Here is a 9,457-nt window from a genome sequence, read left to right on the forward strand (position 1 = left end):
CCCAGGCTGGAGTGCAGTGGCGCTATCTCAGCTCACTGCAAGCTCCACCTCCAGGGTTCACGCCATTCTCCTGCCTCAGCCTTCCAAGTAGCTGGGACTACAGACGCCCGCCACCTCGCCTGGCTAATTTTTTTTTTTTTTTTCTTGAGACGGAGTCTTGCTATGTCACCAGGCTGGAGTGCAGTGGCGCGATCTCAGCTCACTGCAACTTCCACCTCCTGGGTTCAAGCACTTCTCCTGCCTCAGCCTCCTGAGTAGCTGGGACTACAGGCGTGTGCCACCACACCCAGCTAATTTTTCTAGTTTTAGTAAAGATGAGGTTTCTCAGGATCGTGCTATTTTCCTATAAGGGTCTTGATTTTAGTGGAGGAAATGTGGTAGCCCTGTCAGCTTGGCCTCTTTTACAACTCTGCAGGATCCTGAGATAGAGGATGAGATATGTGGGTACATATCCTTAAGAATCTTGAACCCCCAAATTCTTTGGAAACTCTGGCCTAGAAAAAGAGGCCTTTTACTCTTTCCAGTGGGAGAACAATTAATTGCTACATAAAAGCCCTGCCTCAGTAGGAAGTTTTAAGGTGAAGCTTGCCCATATTAAATTCTGCCCCCATTTCCCCTCATTGCTTCTAGACAAATAACTAGGGCCAAGTCTCAACATGATCTGAGTGGAAAAGGATGATCTGTGTTGCAGGACGAAATGGATTATTCATCAAATGAACTACAGAATCTGGCTAGTAAATACTAGTAGTAATCTAGAGAACATTCCAAAGAACTGGTCTTGAGATACTGAAATATTGGATCGTAGAGATAAAGTCAGATAACAGATACTCTACTTATACGAGGGCACACTTACATGAGCTAATTTTTAACATTCTGGCAAGTCTACCTGGTGGTGATTCTAATATGCTATTGGAATGGCTTGGCTCCTTGAAGCTTATAAATGATGCTGGCCTGAAATACATTTTGTGGACATGCCAGAACTACATTGGCAAAATACTAGAGAAGAGATCCAGGGTCTCACAGAAGTGGGAATGTTAGAATGTACTTATTTTGAAAGGTCGGAGAACCTGCCAGCTCATTATGTTGTCCAGGAGAACCTAGAAGATAATCACTTTACTAAAGCAAGAAGTGTTCCCAAAAGAGGGATGCCAGCATCAATGAGAAACTCAGTAGTGATTGTTCTCTATTGACCAGGCTTGAGATTATAGAGATGTTGCTGTGTTATTAGCGGAATGGCTTCCTTCATATTTAAGGGTCATTATGTGGTAGACTATTAAATGGTGCTAGTATATCTGGTTCTGTGTCTTAGACAGCTAGGACCAAAATATCAAAATAACAGTATAGTCTCTCACTGTTACTTTTAATAATCTACTTAAGAAAATGAATTTCTCCTTGCCACAACTTCAGGTTGTTCATAATTGGAGGTCTTAATACTTCCACCAGAAGACACAGTAAAGGTTCCAGTAAATCTACAGCTTCAGCTGCTGTCTGATTATTTTTGGCTCCTCAGGTCTATAGACTGACAGTTAGAGAAGGTAGTTACTATACAGACAAGGGTCCCTCACCATAATGATCAAAAGGAAATGGGGTTGCTACTAGATACTGGAGCAGAAAATAGTGTGTCTGGAACTCATGGGATTCACTGGGGTGCCTCTTGATGCCTCCATCACTGGAGATATCTGAAAGGGTAGTTGCAGCAGCAGCATCTTGATAAGGACAGGAAGTCAGGGACTCATACTCTAAGGGATAAATGTCTGTTATTGCACTATGCAATGAACCTTGATTAGAAGCAGTTAGAAGCAGTTTGGTCAAGAGAATGAAAATGTTAGGGGAGGGAAATGATGAATATTAATTACGGCATCACTTATGGTCTCAGGATTAACTATAACACTGGAGAATGTAGCTTACCTCACTAACCTTCCTGTTAATATTCTTACTCTCTCTGTCTTTCGGTCTCAGTGGAATTATGGCCAGTGACTTCCTTGGAAAACCAGTGAAAGCACAGAGTGGACTCAACATGCAGCAGGGATGAACCTGAGTGGGCAAGGTGTGGACAGTAGCAGAGAAAATGTCCATATCCCCTCAGCATATGGCCTCCTATTACAATCCTCTGCAACTTTGCCTAAAAGTTTTCTCTGAATATGTGCAGCACATTTGTCTTCCATACTGGACAGGCTAGAGTGCTACAGAGTTAGCACCTCCTGGAGCAGCCTCCTCAAGGCTGACATAAATTGGTAGATGAATACTCCAGCGTCCTCACCCATCAGGTGGGATAAACCTGAGGCTTACTCTGTACTCTCCCTCAGAGGTCACCAATGTGACTGAGGCAAAGTTTCATACGGTGGTAACCTCATAATCACAACCTTTTTGGTCTCCCTTTCTTCTCTATCTCACATCTATTCCCCTACCAGTGCTCCCAAGGATGACCTCCCACTTAAGGTATTTTCATTTTTTATTGAGCTTCAACTACTCAATAAAAAAGAAAATACCTTAAGTAGGAGGTTATCCTTGGAAGCACTGGTAGGTGACTCTTAACATATCACAGTACCCAGGCAGTAACTTTTATTACCATGGAATCTCTAATCTACTGCTTTTATCTCTAAAGATCCACTGAAATGAGGTATGTGAGAAATATATAGTGAGATCAGAAATGAGTATCTTTTAACCCTTTTCCACCATAGAAAAGTATTGCATATATAGTCTTCAAAATGAATGTATATTGATTCATTAGTCCCCTCACCCTCACAACAAAAATTTATTGAACAATTACTATATTCCCAATACTTGGGCTGGGCAGTGTTGTGGAGATACAAATGACTAAGTCACGGTCCCAGATTTTAAGTTGTTATGATAAGGTAGGAGACTCAAACATGTAAACAGTTCACCATGTTTTAAGAGAGAAGTCAGATGTCCAAACCAAGATATCTCTTCTGAACATGTAATTTACTTTCAAATGGAGGGACTTCAGCTTCAATCATGCTTACGGAAATAGAATATATGTTCCTACCATTCTCTTCCTTGAACACTGGGAAAAAGACACATTAGACTATTTTGTTCAGCTAACTCTTTCTGCAGTTTGGAATATTCTTTTTCTTTTTTCCTGGAAATTTTACCCATAATAAAGGATCAACACAATGTCACAGTCTTATAGCTTCGCCCAGCTCTGTAGGCAATTTATATTTTTTCCAGGTTCACATAGCTCTTGATTGATTCAATCATCAAGCTCTCACATGCTTCATTAAAGTAGTGCATCAACTTCAATTTATCGAACACATCCTATGGGACAGGCACTGGTACGTAACTTTACCTTTATTATGTATTTAACCCCTACAACATATATATAAATTCACTAATCTCCTATTTTATATATGAAAAAAAAAACTAGGTAGAGGGACATTGAGCAAATTGCCAAAACTCACATAGCTACCAACTGGCAAAGCAAGGATTCAAACCAAGGCAGCCTAATTCCAATGCCCAAGTTCCTAACCATTATTCTAAGCTATCTCCTCTTAGATTTCTGGAGGTGATGATATTCTGAATGCAGAGCACAACACTCAGCCCAGGAAATATTAGAGCTTCCTCTATGCCAGACACTGCTCAATGCTTTCTTTTTTTTGGAGAGTCTCACTCTGTTGCCCAGGCTGGAGTACAGTGGCGTTATCTTGGCTCACTGCAATCTCCACCTCCCAGGTTCAAATGATTCATGTGCCTCAGACTCCCCAGTAGCTGGGATTACAGATGTGTGCCACCAGGCCGGGCTGGTTTTTTTTTGTTTGTTTGTTTGTTTGTTTTTTTCCATTTTTAGTAGAGACAGGGTTTCACCACATTAACCATCCTGGTCTCAAACATCTAGCCTCAAGTGATCCACCTGCCTTGGACTCCCAAAGTGCTGGGTTTATAGGCACGAGCAACCGCACCTGGCTTAAACATTTTTCTTTTTTTTTCTTTTTTTTTTTGAGATGGAGTCTCACTCTGTTGCCGAGGCTGGAGTGCAGTGGCGCAGTCTCAGCTCACTGCAACCTCCACCTGCCAGGTTCAAGTGATTCTTCTGTCTCAGCCTCCCAAGTAGCTGGGACTACAGGCATGTGCCACCACACCTGGCTAATTTTTGTATTTTTATTAGAGATGGGGTTTCACCAAATTGGCCAGGCTGGTCTCAAACTCCTGACCTCATAATCTGCCCACCTTGGCCTCCCAACATGCTGGGATTACAGACGTGAGCCACCATGCCTGGTCTTTTATTATTATTATTATTATTATTATTATTATATTTAGGTTCTGGGATACATGTGCAGAATGTGCAGGTTTATTATATAGGTATACACATTGTGGTGCTACACCCATCAACCCATCATCTACATTAGGTATTTCTCCTAATGCTATCCCTTCCCTAGCCCCCCACCCCCCAACAGCCCCTGTTGTGTGATGTTCCCCTCCCTGTGTCCATGTATTCTCATTGTTCAACTCTCACTTATGAGTAAGAACATGCAGTGTTTGGTTTTCAGTTCCTGTGTAAGTTTGCTGAGAATGATGGTTTCCAGCTTCATCCATATCCCTGCAAAGGACATGAATTCATTCTTTTTTTATGGCTTCATAGTATTCCATGGTGTGTATGTGCCACATTTTCTTTATCTAGTCTATTATTGATGGGTATTTGGGTTGGCTCCAAGTTTTTGCTATTGTGAATAGTGCTGCAATAAACATACGTGTGGATATGTCTTTATAGTAGATTGATTTATAATCCTTTGGGTATATATCCAGTAATGGGATTGCTGGGTCAAATGGTATTTCCGGTTCTAGATCTCTGAGGAATCACCAAACTGTTGTCCACAATGGTTGAACTAATTTACATTCCCATCAACAGTGTAAAAGTGTTCCTATTTCTCCACATCCTCTCCAGCATCTGTTGTTTCCTGAATTTTTAATGATCACCATTCTAACTGGCATGAGATGGTATCTCATTGTGGTTTTGATTTGCATTTTTCTAATGACCAGTGATGATGAGCTTTTTTTCACATGTTTGTTGGTCTCATAAATGTCTTATTTTGAGAAATGTCTGTTTATATCCTTCGCCCACTTTTTGATGGGGTTGTTTTTTTTTTCTTGTAAATTTGTTCACGTTGTTTGTAGATTCTGAATATTAACCCTTTGTCGGATGGATACATTGCAAACATTTTCTTCCATTCTGTAGGTTGCCTGTTCACTCTGATGGTAGTTTCTTTTGCTATGCAGAATCTCTTTAGTTAAATTAGATCCCATTTGTCAATTTTGACTTTTGTTGCCATTGCTTTTGGTGTTTTGGCTTTTGTTGCCATTGCCTTTGGTGTTTTAGACATGAAGTCTTTGCCCATGCCTATGTCCTGAATGGTATTGCCTAGGTTTTCTTCTAAGGTTTTTATGGTTTTAGGTCTTACGTTTAAGTCATTAATCCATGTTGACTTAATTTTTGTGTAAGATGTAAGGAAGGGGTCCAATTTCAGTTTTCTGCATATGGCTAGCCAGTATTCCCAACACCGTTTATTAAATAGGGAATCCTTTCTGCATGGCTTGTTTTTGTCAGGTTTGTCAAAGAGCTGATGGTTGTAGATGTGTGATGTTTTTCCTAAGGCATCTGTTCTATATATCTGTTTTGGTACCAGTACCATGCTGTTTTGGTTACTGTAGCCTTGTAGTATCATTTGAAGAGCAACCCTAGGACACATAATCATCAGATTGACCAAGGTTGAAATTAATGAAAAAATGTTAAGGGCAGCCAGAGAGAAAGTTCGGGTTACCCACAAAGGGAAGTCCATCAGACTAACAGTGCATCTCCCTGCAGAAACCCTACAAGCCAGAAGAGAGTGAGGACCAATACTCAACATTCTTAAAGAAACAAATTTTCAACCCATAATTTCATTTCCAGCCAAATTAAGCTTCATAAGCAAAGAAGAAAAAAAACCCTTTACAGACAAGCAAATGCTGAGAGATTTTGTCACCACCAGGCCTTCCTTACAAGAGCTCCTGAAGAAAGCACTAAATATGGAAAGGAAAAACCAGTACCAGCAAAAACATACCAAATACCAAAAACATACCAAAAACATCAACACTATGAAGAAATTGCATCAACTAAATCAACTAACAGGCAAAATAACCAGCTAGCATCATAATGACAGGATCATACTGACAGGATCAAATTCACACATAACAATATTTACCTTAAATGTAAATGTAAATGGACTAAATGCCCCAAATATGTAAATGTAAATGGACTAAATGCCCCAATTAAAAATCACAGACTGGCAAATTGGATAAAGAGTCAAGACCCATCAGTGTGCTGTATTCAGGAGACCCATCTCATGTGCAAAGACACACACAGGCTCAAAATAAAGGGATGGAGGAATATTTACCAAGCAAATGGAAAGCAAAAACAAAACAAACAAACAAACAAACACACACACACAAAAACAGGGGTTGCAATCCTAGTATCTGATAAAACAGATTTTAAACCAACAAATATCAAAAAAGACAAAGAAGGGCATTACATAATGGTAAAGGGATCAATGCAACAAGAAGAGCTAACTATCCTAAATATATATGCACCCAATACAGGAGCACCCAGATTTATAAAGCAAGTTCTTAGAGACCTACAAAGAGACTTAGGGTCCCACATAATAATAGGAGACTTTAACACCCACTGTCAATATTAGACAGATCAATGAGACAGAAAATTAACAAGGATATTCAGGAATTGAACTCAGCTTTGGACCAAGTGCACCTAATAGACATGTACAGAACTCTCCACTCCAAATCAGTAGAATATACATTCTTCTTAGCACCACATCACACTTATTCTAAAACTGATCACATAATTGGAAGGAAAACACTACTCAGCAAATGCAAAAGAATGGAAATCATAACAAACAAATCTCTCAGACCACAGTGCAATCAAATTAGAACTCAGGATTAAGAAACTCACTCAAAATCACACAACTACATGAAAACTGAATGACCTGTTCCTGAATGACTACTGGGTAAAAAACGAAATTAAGGTAGAAATAAATAAGTTATTTGAAACCAATGAGAACAAAGACACAATGGACCAGAATCTCTGGGTCCAGTGTTTAGAGGGGAATTTATAGCACTAAATGCCCACAGGAGAAGGTGGGAAAGATCTAAAATTGACACCCTGACATCACAATTAAAATAACTAGAGAAGCAAGAGCAAACAAATTCGAAAGCTAGCAGAAGACAAAAAATAACTAAGATCAGAACAGAACTGAAGGAGATAGAAACACAAAACCCTTTCACAAAAAGTAATGGATCCAGAAGGTGTTTTTTTTTTTTTTTTTTTTTTTTGAAAAGATGAACATTTTTCTTAACAACAGTAAGAGGTAGTGTTGTCATGAAAGAATACATGTAAATCACTTAGTATCGTGCCTAAAACATAGCAAGTAATCAATGCATGTGGATATTATGATACTACTCTGTCTGCTTATTTTTAAAATTGAAGAAGTAGTATAAGCAAAGCTATTAGGTAAAAATGGTGGATATTTTAGGATGTGCCAAATATGAGACCCTAGGGTAAATCAATAGAAACACGAAATTGATTGGTAGTCACCTAGGCTTCAGAAGTTTTCATGGATGACAGATAAAACGTATGGGTTTTATTTGGGGGATGAGGAAAATGTTCTCAAATTCATTGTGGTGATAGTTACACAACATATGCTAAAATCCACTGAATGCTATACTTTAAATGGGTAAAATCTATGGTATGCAAATAAAAAATAAAGCTGTGATAAGAAAAAAAGTGGAACCACAGGAAAAAGCAGTATAAAACTATTGTTTCTCCTGATGCATCACTTTAACTTAACCTTGGTGTGTAGTCCTGGTGTTTGTTATTCCAAGGGAGGGAATTTAGAGTGTGCCTCTTTATCACTGCTCTTCTCTGCCTAGTACTTCATCACTTCTGAATTCATGACTTGCTCTCAGATGTTCAAACTAGCATTTTGTATGAATTTAAATTTGACTGCATCTGAACTGTTTCTGTCTTAAAACATCATTGGCTTCCTGGAATTCCCAAGCACCAGAAAATTTCCCAATATTGGAAAAGAAAAGATCATGAAAAATCCTAATAAAGACAGTCAGAAATGCTGATAAACTAAGCAAAGTAAGTCTTGAAGACAAGGATAAAATGCCTCTGGGAAGTGTGTCCAAAATTGTTTCACTGCATTGATGACTCTGAAATTTTCCATATCATCAAGCTAACTTATTTTCTTCAATTTGATTGACTTTTTGAGTATCAACCTCCAGGCACAGGCAATATATACCTAAATGCAATGTACTCACTGAAATTGTAATGGTAGACATAAGACTCTGGAATTTAAAATTCCAGATGACCCAGGTCATGCTTTCTATTAGAACAAAATTGTCGTTCAAAGAGCTCAAAGAAACTTTATGAAAGTGTTTTTTATTTTTTTGTAAATATCAAATATGAGAAAGTTGCTATTACTTGTAATAAAATACAACATTTTCTGTTTTGTCTTGAACTGAACTTTGAAGAAGTTACCTTATGCCAGATGTGTAACATCAATTTGTATTCATTGGACTCCTTAATCAAATAGCTATCAATTGTCTGCTCTGAGCAAGTTGTTGTGTTTAGTGCATTAAATAAGTCACTTGTCAAGATCTCTAACAAAATGCATACTGCTTAATATATGTAAGTTTCTTTTTTTCTCTCTGTGATAGCTGTTGTTATGGAAACCAGAAATAAAAAAGTCATGAGTCTCTGCTCTTTAAGTCTACAGTTTCATTGGGGGAAGGGAGAGTGGGTTAATAAGAGGCAAAAGATACAGTTGAGGATCAAGAAAAGAAGACTGTTTCTGTTTCCACTACATGATATTCTGCATTTTTTATCATTATAATAAATGTTAGAAGCTATAATTCATTGTTCAGATCAAAAAGTGTATCTTTTCCAAACATAATATCATTTAGTCATCATTACTACCTCCATTGGGAGGTGTGATTACACATTTTATAGATAAGAAAACAGATTGTTAGAAAAAAAAAAAAAGATCTACATGTATCATGTGATTCTGGCAGGATTTCTTGTCAGTGCATCCGCTCTTCTGGCCACAATGGGCTAATCAGAGTACTTCATTATTCTGCCTCAAGTGACAGGTCTAGAGGTGTGCTTGTGACCCAAGCTGAACTATGCAGGGTCTTCGGCTGTGCCTTTTCTCCAATTCTTTAGAAAAGGGGCCTGTAGGAAATGGCCATGATTTTCTCACCCCATGTGACAGCTGGGTGAACACATAACCAATACACAGAACATGAAGAATCAAGCAGTTAAGAAAAAGAAAGGCAGGGAGAAATGAAGATCCCATCTGAGTCTCTTAGTTTAACTTGTATGAGTCCTGATTTAACCTTTAACTTCCCAGTTACAAGAGGCAATAAACTCCTCTTTGGTTTTGTTGTTGTT

The sequence above is a fragment of the Mandrillus leucophaeus genome, unplaced genomic scaffold (assembly GCF_000951045.1).
Source record: "Mandrillus leucophaeus isolate KB7577 unplaced genomic scaffold, Mleu.le_1.0 Scaffold276, whole genome shotgun sequence".
Classification (NCBI taxonomy): domain Eukaryota; kingdom Metazoa; phylum Chordata; class Mammalia; order Primates; family Cercopithecidae; genus Mandrillus; species Mandrillus leucophaeus.